General features: G+C 37.0%; 1 long non-coding RNA gene across 1 annotated transcript in view; it reads left to right on the top strand.

Annotated features, from left to right (window-relative positions):
* LOC105858091 (uncharacterized) overlaps nt 1-14923 on the top strand; it is a 102302-nt gene that overhangs the window by 3024 nt on the left and 84355 nt on the right. Inside the window, exon 2 of the long non-coding RNA XR_012921023.1 lies at nt 1280-1371. This is a non-coding gene — a long non-coding RNA (uncharacterized LOC105858091). The remainder of the gene's footprint in view (nt 1-1279; nt 1372-14923) is intronic.

Below are 14923 nucleotides of genomic sequence, written 5' to 3'. Positions count from 1 at the left end.
AGATAGGGCCATTTGGTAGAACTGTGTAAACATGACTTAACGTTGCTCACAGCCAGTGGTGAGGCCACAGAACATACTGGTTATACTTACAGTGGCATATGCTTTACCTTAAAGGTCTGGAGAACCCAGTCTATCTCTAGATTCCCACTGTTTCAGTTTATAAAAGGTAACAAGTATTAATAAAATATACTTAAATATACTTTTATGCAATCTATATAGTATTTTTAAGTTTATTTAAAAATTTTTTTTTACCAACATCTCCCCAAATCCTCCCCTCTTTTACATTATTTTTATTTTAGAAACCGTCTTACTCTATTCAGGCTGCTAAAACAAAATACCTTAGACTGAGTAATTTATAAACAACAGAAATTTATTTCTCAGAGTTCTGGAGCCTGAAAAGTCTGAAATCAAAGTGCCTGCTAGTATCTGGTGAGGGCCTGTTCCTTGTAGATGATGACTTCTTACTGCATCCTCACATAGAGGAAGGGGGCAAGGCAGCTCTTTTCAACCTTTTTGTAAGCTCCCTAATTCCCTGCTCTCATGACTTAATTCTCAGAAGACCCTCACCTCTTAATACTATCATATTGGGTTTTAAGTTCCAACTTATGAATTTTGGGAGAACACCAACGTCCAGAATATAGCAGAAACTAAAAACGATAATATGAATATTCAGAACATATGAATTCTGACTATAATATGTACATTCCTGAAAATACATTAAAAAAGAATGGCTTACTTAAAGTAATAGAACTTAAGTTAAAAATAGGTGGGAAAGACCTCTCAAAACCTGAACAACTGAGCAGTCGTTCTTGAACTTTGCTAGTAGCTCACTATTACCAGCTGGGGATCTTTGAAAACTGATACTTGGCTCCCACACTCAGACAATCTGAATTAAATGGTATGAGGGGAGAAGCTGGTTCTCAAGATTCTAAGACATCCCTAGGTAACTAATCATAGTAAAATTTAGGAACCACTGAACAGCATTAGCAGACACAGTAATCTAAATGATTATGAATGAAAATGAAAATACTAGCTCATTTAATAGAACATAAAATTTATTGCAAAGAAATGCTATGGTAACTTAGAGTTTTACATTTTTTAAAAAGTTGAAGTTAGCTTAAAGAATAACAGTTTAGGTAGATACTGATGAGTGATGGAAACAATGGCAGCAGAACATCACCACCAGAAGTTGCAGGTAGAGAAGCAGTCACAAACTGCAGGAAATTTAGAAATGCCAGAGATAGATGATTCTGACTCATTGATGTTTCTTTTGTGCAAGGATCTAAAAGGACTGCAAAATAAGCACTATCAAAATGGAGCACATGGCTGAACCAAGTCCAAGAAAGAACAGGATGTCACACAGTAAAGAATGTTAGTACTGGTTTTCTTCAGGTCTGGTACAATCATGCAACCAGCTGCATTGCTTGTACTTCAGCTATTGTGTCTTCATAGCACAAGACATTAAAATACTAAGAAAAGTCTGAACCAACCCACCTTCCATCACTATTCTAACATTACTTCCCTATTTAACAATCACATGTGAGTTGATATGTATTAGAAAAAACAGTACTGTAGCATAATAGACTTGGTTAATATTCCACTGAGAATCTGGACTTTAAATATGGCTAGTCTGCCCTTATTTTTCTTACCTTCTCTTATGGGTCATACTCGTTTTAGCACCAGGTAATTTTTTTACGTAGGCAGTTCTTACACTTCTGACTTTACCTTAGAAGGGTACTTGAATTCATATGACTTGGGGCAGCTTTATTTAGACAGCATGCAGAGTAGATGACTAATCCAAAGTAGCACCCACACCTGAACATTTTCAATACTTTTTAAACTCATTCCTGAGTAGTATAATCCACAATGAAGGAATAGATTGATTTGGACTTGTTACTAACATTATATAGCAAGAGAGAACAAAGCTAATTTATTGATTTCTTTAGCGAAAAATACTGAGGTTAGGGTATGAAGGATATATAATGTGAGAAGGTACAGAAAGATAAATGGAGTGATGAGAGCGAAGTATAAGAATAATGACAAAATCTAGGCATAAGTAACTTCAAGTCAGTAATTAAAAGCAAATAGCTGAAATTCCATTAAAACACACATGGGGCAGAAAAAAAATGAAAAAAATTATCAAAGCTTTACCATTTCTAATAGGTTCTTATTATATAAGTTTTGTTGTTTTGTTTTTGTAACTAAAAGAGAATTAGTCTCCCACCTACACCCTTTTTCTTTCACACCATGGATCATAGATATTTAGAGCTAAAAGAGAACCCAGAAATTTCCATGTCCATGTTCCTCATCTTGTGGATTAGGAAAGGAAGTCCCAAAGAAGCTCGGTGATCACATAGTCGAACCTACGATGAAGGCCTCCTGGATTCTAGTTTAGTTGTTCATAAAATAATTAGTAATATAAAGTAACTGTTTTATAGATAAAATTTTGAGTTTATATCTACGGATAATCACATATCCATGGATATGTAATTGTCTTTTGTAGGTAGGTAGGTAGGTATGGTATGTCATTTGTAGGTAAACTTTTTCAAAGGTCAGAAGGAATGTATATGCAAATACTCAAAGGCAGGTCAATATTTGTCAGATATCAATACCAATGGGAAGAATAGGAAAACAACTAGGACATTGTGGTAGGCAGAATAATACCCCTGCCCAAGATGTCCACACCCTAAACCCTGGGAACTGTGATTATGTTACTTTACACGGCAAACAGCACTTTTCAGATGAGATTAAAGTTAAGGACCTTGAGATGGGGAAGTCATTTTGGATTATCCAGGTGTGCCCCCTCTAATCGTATGAGATCTCCAAAGTGGAAGAGTGAAGAAGACTGGGTCTGAGAGATGTGACATGTCCCTCTGTTGCTGGCTTTGAAGTTGGAGGAAGGGGACCCTGAGCCAAGAAATGTGGTCTTTAGAAGTTGGGAACAGCCTTTAGCTCACAGGCATCAGGAAAACAGGGACTTTGATCCTATAATGACAAGGAATTGAATACTGCCATTAATCTAAGTGAGCAGGAAATGGATTTTCCCCTAGAGCCCCCAGAAAGGAATACATTCTGCTGACACCTTGATTTCAGTCAGACCCATCCCAGACTTCTGACTTACAGTACTGTAAGGTGATAAAAGTTTTGTTGCTTTAAGCTACTGAGTTTGTGGTAATTTGTTATGGCAGCAGTAGAAAAATGATACAGATATGCAGCCGCTTATTATATTCCTGGATTTTGACCAAAGAAAGGGGAAAATGACTGCCCTGGACCTAGGCAATTTAGAACATGTTTGATTCATTCTAAACAACCGAGGTTCTGTTGCTCATGACTGTCTTTATCTGAGGCACAGAATCCTCAATTGTAAACTTCTCATCAGAGTTTCCTCCACAAAGACATTAAGTAAAAGATGATTTTCTTCCACCCTAGTAACTGTTTAATTCATTGTGGTTTTTTCATTATACTGTCTTTATTATACAGTGGATGCTCCACTGCCATGGTAAGTAAGAGTGGTATATGTTCAATGTTTACCTGAATCTTAAGTCTTCTTGGTAAAGCATCTACTGCCTTCTCAGCCTCTATCCCTCCTGTGGCTTCTGCTAGTTTTTTTATCTGGGCTTTGTCTTCTTGCCCAAAGTCATTTTATTAGTAGTTGACAGAGCTGGTCTTTGAACCTAGACAGTCATTCTTCACTACTACACTGCCTGCCATGGGTATTGTTGCCCAAGGGAAATGCAAAATAGCATGAAGAAATAAAGACCGTGATGTAGACAATCATTTAAGGTAATTAGATGAGTATTTGTGACTCTTCCTTCAGATTTCTGGTTAGGACAGTTACAAAGAGGGAGAGGCAGATTCAATACTTTTCTGCCTCTGGTACATTTATTCCATTTTTTTTGTTAGTATTAAGCATCTGTGTTATTTCTAGTAAGATTCTGTAACAGGTTAGGAAGCTGCAGGCCTTGGACCAAATTTTTTTGTAAAGAAATTTTATTGGCACTTAACCACAACCATTAACTTGTATATCATCTATGGCTGCTTTGGGGCTACAACAGCATAGCCGATTAATTATGACAGAGGCCCACAAGACCTAAAATATTTATTATCTGACTCTTTATAGAAAGTTTACAGATCCCTGTTCTCTAATGTCAAGAAATGATATTTCTAAAGCTTTTAGATCCATATTGCCAAATTCGTTATTCTGACCAGCCTTACATATTATAATGTCTATCTTTGACTATCTTTATAGGATTCATCCATTCTTGTGAACTTAACATCTTATACCAAGAATAACTAAACAAACAAACAAAATAAAACAGAGCAAAGCCTCAGGTTAGACTTCAGAGGAATGTACATGTTGTTTTCTCTCTCTCCCTTTCTTCCTACTGTTGGAATTTCAATCAAGAACACGCAGAGAATTTTCCAGGTTTTTACCCCATGTGATAATAACTCACGTAATGGGATTTTTCAATCATGTGGCATGTTAGAAAATAAATAATGATCTGCATTTTAACATATGCACCAGAAACTAAATTAAAAATCACCAATGTATCATAATAATGCAGTGTATTGAAACAAATTCTTAACAGGTTTTTTTGGAAACAAAAAGAGGGACTTCAAATTAAAGACAGCTGTTTTTAGGGGACATTAATCATTGTTTTTCAGCTTCTCAACATCAGAACTATTTCTTGAGAATTCCTTACTTTCTGAGTTTGGGTAGTAGAGAGAGCTCAATGTATCAGGCACTTTTTCCCCTGATGTTTCTTATGGCGAGAGAGGCCGTGGCTCTGTTTCTGACCACCCCAGAATTTGAATTGGGCGATAGTGCTACAACAGTGGGACCTACAGAAAACCCACTCTGATAGTTACACCAGTTGTAGCAAGAGCAAGTTCATAAAGGAACATGCCATTGATGCTAGATGGTGGCATCCAGGACACAGTAGGAGGTACCAGCTATACAGGGACACAAGCTTCATTCTGTATTGTTTGGCAGTGGTGCACACAGGGAACTGACCCAGCTTTGCTATGTGTTGGGGATATGCTACCTGGCTACTTAACTTCTGAATCTCATTCTCCAACCTGTGTTAAAATTCTGTGAGCTACTCAATATCTTTTAACAAATTCCTTTCCTGCTTAAATCAGCTTAAGTTGGGTTTTGTTGCTAGCAACCAAGAATTCTGACTGCATAATGGTTTTTGGTTTTCACAGAGATTTTCTGAAGCATAGTGCACAGTGATTCACCCTCCTCAATATGGGATTTGGGTGTGTAAATGGTAGCAGTGAGCTACGATTGTCAAACATTTTTGTTCATATAGCTTCTAAAGTTTTTTCAAAATAAAATTTAAACTAAAACCACTTTTTATATGCTTACTTTAAAATTCTATATTTTTTAGGTCGTGAGTTTATTAATTACAAAGAATGTAATTTCTGGCACAGTATTTTGTTTATGTGTTTAAATGTATTTTCACTAAAACCTTGTAGTTGCAGAGCTACAAGGCAGAGCTTTTATGGCAGAGCCCATCAGCTCGCTTTATTTTTCTATTTACATAAATGTGTTACTATGCATGCTATGAGAACTTTTGGAGAGTCAATCCACCAAGAGCCCTGAAAACCACTGCACATTCTTTCTGGGGATGCTGCGAATACAAAGCCCTGACTACTGTTTTATTGGGAGATTTTTGTGTCTCTTCTAGCTCAACTTCCAGATAAATGGTATGTAATAATAACCATTTTTCAGTTCTTTCAAAATGATTTCAGTGTGCTCCAGTGTACTTTGAGTTGTGCATCTCTATATTGAAAGGCTTTTTCTGGAACCCTGTCTATGTGTGGGAGGCTAGAAATTCTGAGAAATTAGCAACTCCCGCAGAGTAGTCTTCAATTAATGACTGAGTTTATAAATACCTCAACCTCTTCATCAGTAAGGTGGGATTGTTTAGGTCCAGTCATTCAGCGTAGTAGCTGGCTTAATAGTAAACCTTTTGTTGGCTGACTGCCTTTCCTTGTAACACCTCTCCACTCCCTTGCTGGTTTTCTCCTAAATAAACTACTTGCCCTTAAATTCTTGCCCCAGGATGTTTTGGGGAGAACTCAAACTAAAGTAGAGATCGTGACTACCTCTTCCTTTAAAAGGGGTCTGTGTCTTACTTGAGTTTGAGAAGCAGTAGCCTAGCCTAGTCCCAGTCTTTTTCATCTTTGATTTCACCTGATCGTCTTTTATGTGAAGCAAAGGACAAGGCTTCTGCCCATCTCCACGTATCTGCACAGACCTCTGTAAACATTCCTGGGTAGGAAATCATGGCTATCACCACAGTTGATATAAGTGGATTGTCTACTCAAAAACAAGATTCTTGTTTTTATTAGACCATAGCCAGTCTGCTGCACTAACTTCAGCTTGGCGCAATGATGTAGCAAGAAATGAAACACAAAATAACTTATTTATCTGACTATAAAACATCAAACATTTATTTCATGGTGTCAGGGTAGAGTCTTGAGTGTGGAGTGTCCCTCATTAATCCTGAAATGATGTAAAAGGCAGAGAGTGAGCCCACAGTTCAGAGCTGCTCTGACCTGTTGATTCATTCTCATGTGAGGTTCAGCTCCCCAGACTCTGGGTATACCAGTTGTCACAGCCACTAATTTATATGTTTAATCTCATAGATGTCCTTTGCCCTGCTTGCTGACTGGTTCAAAACAAGCCACAGTGAAAGCACTATTAAGTGAGAGTGTTTTGCCATTCTCTCGTGTCCTCCAGCACTAACCAGCCTCTGTGGTCTGGCCATAGGTCACCACCACCAATAAAACTGTACATCCCCCAAACATATTGGGTTCTTCAGGCAAACATCTGACAAATATGAGCCCACCTCCCCTCTCCCCAACACCACAATGTTTATAGCTGTGGCTTTCAAGAACCCTGAGCCAAACTCATAGTTCAGTGATTTTAGTCATAGAGATGAAGGTTTGAACTACTCATGCATCTTTCCTGGAATAACTGGGCATGGGCTGGTAAACTTGCAAGGACCTGCAGTTTATAGAATAAGTTATTCTTACCAATATGGTAAAAACTTAAAAAGTGTGTTTCCAGTTCATGTATCAGAAAATCTTGATGGAAATAGCTTTTCTTGTGTCTCCCTGTAGCTGTCCCTCCTTCCCCAACCTCAGAATTGGACAGAATACCATGGGGATAAGTGAAAAAGAAGATCCTTCTTTGTAATTGCTTTTCACTCCATGAAAATCATCTTAAGCAAATGGATGACTGTAAACACATCAGGAATTCCCAGTCTGACCTAAATTCCAGAAGTTAACATAACTTATCTTAAATTTCTCTTCCCCTGTACACTTCACACACATACACACATCTTTTATAAAAAGACTTTTATTGCTCTTGTGGAGAAAATATATGTGCATGTTTGTAGCATGTGTGTATGTATATGTACCAATAACCACCATACGAAAGCAGAAAGAAAATACACAGTAGTGTTTATTACCTACGCATATACTGCTGGGAACAGTAGCTCTCTTTGCATAGCTAGGTTTTTCAGCTCCTTTGTGGGTAGTATCTCTTGCCCCTTTCAGTTGCCAAGGTAACTGAGAATCAGGAGAACTCTACTGGACAGACAACCTTATTTCCTGACCATTATCAGTTCTAAAAATGGTGGAGCAGAGTGCAAGATACTCTGGTGATCATTGTTTATCTAAAGCTAAATGGGACACTATTCTTTCTCTTGAGGAGCTTACACTGTAATGGCATCTTTTGTAAAAGAAATAGAACTAGCTGAGGTTGTTCTCCCTGTGAGTTTGAGTTGGCAGACATGGGAATGGAGTTAAGCACAATTAGCTCGCCTTTCAATGGGGGCAGGATCTTGGATGGAAATGAGAATTGGAAGAGTCCAGTGTTAGCACTGGAGGATTATTCCTTTTGTCCAAGAAGTGGAGAGATAGGCAAAGGCCTAGGACTGGTTGGGAGAGACAAAATATTATAAATCCAATTTAGAAGACTGACCTAAAATCTCCAGATTGGTTTATGAATCAATTACTAATTGAATATCTCTTCTTGCCTTAGTGTGATAAATTGCCCAATATTGATTTAGAAAAAATTATTGGTATCTCTCGGTGATTTCACTACTTGGTCTGTTCCTTTAATCATGCCATACCCTCCACCCAAGGCTCTGCTGTGGCTTCTTACCTGCTGAGGGGCAGGTTCAAGCCCATGCACAGTATGCCCAGACTACTTCATCATGAATTGTAACGCTCTAGTTGACCCCATTTATTCAAAATCCTAAGAGAGCTGCTCAACCCACATCAGAATCCAAGTGAATAAGAAATAAATTATGTATAATAACAGAGATTTGGAAGTCTTTGAAAAACAGTAGTTAGCTATACACTAAGATATTTTTTATTTCATACACTAAGTTTAAATTAGGGTGGAGGTAATAAAACGTAATTTCTGTTTAAATTATTAGTCATGAAATTCTGAATCAAGGCAGTTTCATCAGCGCAATTAAACATTTTATCAATGTAGAATGTTTTTGGAAGAACAAAAACATGTTGCAAAGTTTTCAGAATGTTTTATGTTTTGTTAAAATTAGGTTGAAAACTGGATGACAAGGATTTTGAATCCTAGGAAAGACTCAGGGATCCAAGATTCTACCATCCTCTCATTTGACCTCCACAGTCATTGAAGAAAGGGAAGAGAGGACTTTGGAATCATATAAACTATTAGGTTGGTGCAAAAGTAATTACAATGTTGGACCATGAATTTTAAATCATTATAACTAGACTCAAGCACATCTTTATTAATCAAAATAGAAACAATTATAATCAACACATTGTTGGCAAAGAGAAATAAGTTTGTTTATTCCTGTAGCATAAAAATCTGTGCTTTGGGATTCAAGGAATTCTTGGAAAGCATTTTCTGCATCCTGCTGGTTGTGGAAGCCTTTTCCTGCAAAAAGCCATTGCAATGCTTGAAGAAGTGGTAGTCGGTTGGCTAGAGGTCAGGTGAATATGGCGGATGAAGCAAAACTTCATAGCCCAATTTATTCAACTTTTGAAGCATTGCTTGTGTGATGTGCAGTCGAGCATTATTGTGGAGAAGAATTGGGCCCTTTCTGTTGACCAATGCTAGCTGCAGGCATTGCAGTTTTTGGTTCATCTCATCGATTTGCTGAGCATACTTCTCAGTGTAATGGTTTTGCCAGGATTCAGAAAGCTATAGTGGATTCAGAAAGCTATAGTGGATCAGGCTAGCAGCAGACCACTAAACAGTGATCATCACCTTTTTTTTGTGGGGGGGGGGTGCAAGTTTGGCTTTGAGAAGTGCTTTGGAGGTTTTTCTCAGTCCATCCACTGACCCAGTTATCGCTGGTTGTCGTATAAAATTCACTTTTTGTTGCACGTCACAATCTATCCAGAAATGGTTTTTTATTGCGTACAAGAAGAGAAGACAACACTTCAAAATGACGATTTTTTTGATTTTTGGTCAGCTCATGAGGCACCCACTTATTGAGCTTTTTCCCATTTCCAATTTGCTTCAAATGCCAAATAACTGTAAAATATGGTCAATGTTGAATTATTTGGCAACTTCTCATGTAGTTGTAAGAGGATTAGCTTCCATAATTGCTCTCAATCGTTGTCAACTTCCAATGGCCGGCCACTGCACTTCTCATCTTCAGGGCTCTCATCTCCTTTGCAAAACTTCTTGAACCACCACTGTACTGTATGTTAGCAGTTCCTGGGCCAAATACATAGTTGATGTTGTGAGTTGTCTCCACTGCTTTTTTTTTTTTTTTTTTTTTTTTTTTTGAGACAGAGTCTCACTTTGTTGCCCAGGCTAGAGTGAGTGCCGTGACGTCAGCCTGGCTCACAGCAACCTCAATCTCCGGGGCTCAGCGATCCTACTGCCTCAGCCTCCCGAGTAGCTGGGACTACAGGCATGCGCCACCATGCCCGGCTAATTTTTTGTATATATATTTTTAGTTGGTCAATTAATTTATTTCTATTTTTGGTAGAGACGGGGTCTTGCTCAGGCTGGTTTCGAACTCCTGACCTTGAGCAATCCGCCCGCCTCGGCCTCCCAAAGTGCTAGGATTACAGGCGTGAGCCACCACGCCCGGCCGTCTCCACTGCTTTATGACCCATTTTGAACTCGAATAAAAAAATCGCTCATATTTGCTTTTTGTCTAACATTATTTCCATAGTCTAAAATAAATATAAACAGCAAATAATAAGTCATTAGCAAAAAAATAAAGTTAGGAGAAATGCACATGAAAATGATGTATAATATAACCCACATTTATTTAAGGGTGTATTCTAATATCAAATGGCAAATGGCAACAATGCTAAAACTGCAATTACTTTTGCACCAAGCTAATAAAATCTAGGCCTTCATGTAGTTTTTATCACTTTGGAGTACATCCCATCTTCCAGAACTGAGTCAAATTCCCCAACTAAACCACATGGGAGGCCAAAAAATACAGTCAACTTGTATGCCCACAAAGAGGAATGGAATTGATAGCCTGTGCTCTTATAGAAATCATCTATCTAGAACTACTGCTCTTGTTGTAGACAAGGATAATATGATTAAAGAATTTGTTTAAAGAGCTTGCTTAAGGTCACACAAATACTCAGTGGTAGAAGTAGACCAGAACTCAGACAACCTGAACACTATACTTCCTCCACTGTTCCAAATTATGTTGACTGGGAGGCTTTTTGTTGCAAGCAATAGTAAACCTGAACCAAAGTAGATTAAGAAAGAAAAAACTTGGGGGTATACATAGGTTTATGTAATTGGATTATCCACAGACCATTCTAATTTTAGGCTTTAAGGGAAACTCGATTCATAGGTTCATGATGCCACCTGGCCACTGACTCCATTTTCATTCTTATAGTTCTGTCCTCCTCCAGGTGCTGGATTTATTTTCATGCTAGATTACCTCATAGCAGCATTAGTGAACCTCACATTCTTCTCACCTTGTCCAGGGAAAGTCCCTGGAGCTCCCACAGCAGAGCAAGGACATTTCATTTATAGGAATCCTTAGCAAATTAACATTTGATTGGCCAAAATGTGATACATGCCCATCCCTGAACCAATCACTGTGGTCAAGTGCAAGATATTGTCCTGGACTTAACGTGGGGATGGAGTCTAGCCTGTCAAACCACATGATTGCTATGTACTGTGAATCACTAAGTTTTAAGGAAAATCAAGTTTCTATTGGTTGGAAAAAAAGGAAAAATGGATGCAGCCAACAAATATCAACTATTTTCTAAGATGTATTTGAAATTAATGCAGTGAAGTTCTGAGATTTAAGATGCTTAATTTGCTCATCAATTCAGTTATCTTGAGTTGACTATATTCTCTATGTATAATATTTATAGAACCTAAATTATTACTAAAATATTTATTTTTTCATCTTAAATTTGGTTGAGGTTTTCTACATAACCATGAACCTAAGTTTGGAGATAATTTAGTGCTATATGTATAGTTTCAACCCTTTTAGTGAGAAATCCTAAAAATCTTATGGTTCAGAGTATAATGTTTATTTTCTGGAAGCTTATCCTCACAAGCTTTCTGGACAGAGTGTTACCTACATCCATTGCTAACTCAAAGAATAGAGAAATTTTCTTAGGGTTTTCGTCCAGTGTTGTTTGTGCCTGATCAGTTCCCCTATATATTTTCAAATAGCCTCTGAAAATATATTTGCCCCATTCCCAACAAACCCCATAATTCCTTGTCCTTTTCTTCTCTTTGATAGTTATTTTCAAACATTTTAGAATGAATTGTGCAAAATAAACATTTGCTTGTAGGTCCAAAAGAGCTGTACCTTTTTATATCTGAGAAAATGTTTTAAAACTCACCACCTACATAGCAATAAATGGTTTAATGATAGCATGTTAAGTGTACCATCAGAACTCTTTTATAGAATTTCATGAAAGACATACTAGGTTATTTTCATGGAAATTGGAATCATTTAAAAGATATTATCCTAAAAAAACATTCCATACAAACAACTTATATTTTCTATAGTATTTTTTAAAGATTTCTTTTAAAGATTGAACTGGCATTCATGTGAAGGTTTGATAAATCAGAGCAGTGCTGATATTATTAAAAGGTAATAATTTTGCAATCATCAGTAACAGGCTAAGATTGCAGGACTGTATTAGATCTTACATGAGAAAATACAAAACAATGTGTCATGTTTTAGTAGCTGTGATGATAAATGATGACATATATCTATGTACAGATAGTGTTGAAACAAATGAATTATTAAAGAATACAATTTTATTTTTATTATACTTATCTTTTTGGTTATTTTTACTTTTGTCAAGTATAGACTAGGTTGGTAATTGATGATAGTAATATGAAATATTCTTTAAAAATAAATTTAGGTTAAGAGGTAAATTTACTTGAAGAAAAATAGAATAAACAATGAAATTATAGTTGTTCTCAGAGAGAGTAAAAATCACCAAAAGTGGTATAAGTATAGCTAGAAATTGGGGAACGTTGACTTTGTCCTTCAGCATGTGCTTATGAACTTGTAAACAGTATAGAAACAAAAATTAGTTTTCTATGTGAGGATGATCTTAGATGTCCTCAAGGAACTTTGAAAGTTGAACAATAACATGCATAGTGCATTCAGTGCAGAGAAAAGCAGAACATTTTAAAGAGAGATATCTGCTACTAGACAGAAAGACATTAACGTTTATAAGGAGTGGATATGTTACTCAGAAAGATATTTTGAAATAAGAGTACAGAAGAAGGAAATTTGTAAAAGCACGCTTTCACCTGAAGAGAGAATGCTCTGTTAGGCTGATTCAAGTAGCCACTTGACAGGAATATTGCTATTTCAAAGATTGTCACAAAAACCAGATGTCATTACACATTCCAATAATGTAACTCCTTGTCCCGCTTCCTTGCTTCCAAATGCCCTGGTGATAATTGGGCTCATTGGTCCAGGCTCACTGTGTCTAGACTGTTTGGCCATCAGACTCATTGTAAATAAGTAAAGTGGCTTAAACATCAGACTCTGATGAGCTGCATTAGTATGAATCACCTTCCTGAGTGTGCTAAGTTTATGTTCACATTGATGAGATTAAGTTTCTGAGTCTGAAAGTTTGAAGGCTAGAACCTGGACTGGATGGCTGAATTAAGATATATACCACTTTATGGAGATCCATCTGGGTTAGCAGCATACCTGGAAAAGCATACCTAGGTCTCATGACTCATGTTTTCTCAACTTTGCCACTTTACTCTTCATGTTATTCATGATTTAAACCAAGCTCTTAATGTCATTTTCTGTCATATTAACATATGAGACAGGGAGATAGATATTCCCTGAAGGAAAAAATATATTTATTTCTGTCATTTATTTTTGCTAATATAAGGTCTCGGTGTTTAGCCAAGAAAGACATGTTGAATCCCAGCCTGGCCTGCAAACGAAGCATCAGACAAATGAAATATTAGTATTTCTCATTCAAACTACTGTATATCTTTCTCTTCTTATCCCTTTTTCATAGCCAACCTTTTAGAATGAGTCATTTGCTCTCACTGCTTCCACTCCTTCATTGCCAAACCTCTCTTCTTCGTCCTCCACCATCTGGCTTCCACCCTCATTATTCGGATGAAACTGTCTCCAAGGTTTCTGACAGCTAATAGACAGAGTTTCTTAATTATTATTCTACTTGATTTATCTGCAAAATTGGATAGTATATTTTATGCTCTTTTGAAAATATACCTCCTCCCTTCCATGATGTCCAGGACTTATGTCTTTTCTTAATTATCCTCCTTTCAGTTTATATCTCTCTCTCTTTTGGTGTTTTTGACTGGCAGCTTTTTCAGAAAAGAAATATAACGTGGCGGATCAAGCTAATCTCCCTTCCTATTCTTTCTCTTTCCTCCCTATTCTTCCATTATTCTGAAATAATATTGTCACTATATTCAATATATGTTATGTTTTTAAATTTTAAAAAATATACAGTATTATACTGTAGCATCCTTTGTAGCTTCCTTTTATTAAAAAAGACCCTATTATGTATTTGAGATTTATCTATTTTGTAATATCTAGACTTAGCTAATTCACTTTAAATTCTCCATAAAAAGTTGTATGAATTAATGACAGTTTCAACAAATGTTTATGCATAGATTTTCAGATAACTTTTTATTTTATATTTCCTTGAGTGACTTCTTATAGCACCAGCTACCAATTATAGATCAATGACCCCCCCCCATAACTTCATTAGCTCTAGATATCAATTTGGGAATAATTTGAGCAATCTCTGTGTATCGTATAGATATTGAATTTACCCAAAATAAAAATCATTATTTTTCCTGGATACTTTTCATTTCCTCATCCTTTTTCTTCCACCACAGTTGAGAATACCACCATTCTTGCAATCACTAAACATAGAAAACCTGGAGTCTTTTAAAACTATTTCTCTCTTTTTTCCTCATATCTAATTGCCTAATCCTGCTGACTGTACATACAAAATGTCTCTCATGGGCTGGGCGTGGTGGCTCATGCGTGTAATCCAAGCACTCTGGGAGGCCGAGGCGGGCAGATTGCTAGAGGTCAGGAGTTCAAAACCAGCCTGAGCAAGCGCAAGACCCTGTCTCTACTATAAATAGAAAGAAATTAATTGGCCAACTAATATATATAGAAAAAATTAGCCGGGTATGGTAGTGCATGCCTGTAGTCCCAGCTACTTGGGAGGCTGAGGCAGGAGGCTTTAGCCCAGGAGTTTGAGGTTGCTGTGAGCTAGGCTGACGCCACAGCACTCACTCTAGCCTGGGGAATAAAGTGAGACTCTGTCTCAAAAAAAAAAAAAAAAAAAAAGTCTCTTGATTTTTCCTCTTTTCCATGCCTACTACTATTACCTTAGATAAGACCTTTATCATTGTTACCTGAACTAACACAATTTCCTCCCGAAT

Source organism: Microcebus murinus, chromosome 9, assembly GCF_040939455.1.
Source record: "Microcebus murinus isolate Inina chromosome 9, M.murinus_Inina_mat1.0, whole genome shotgun sequence".
NCBI lineage: Eukaryota > Metazoa > Chordata > Mammalia > Primates > Cheirogaleidae > Microcebus > Microcebus murinus.
Note: the sequence above shows the minus strand (reverse complement) of the source record. Positions and strands in the feature narration are given on the sequence as shown.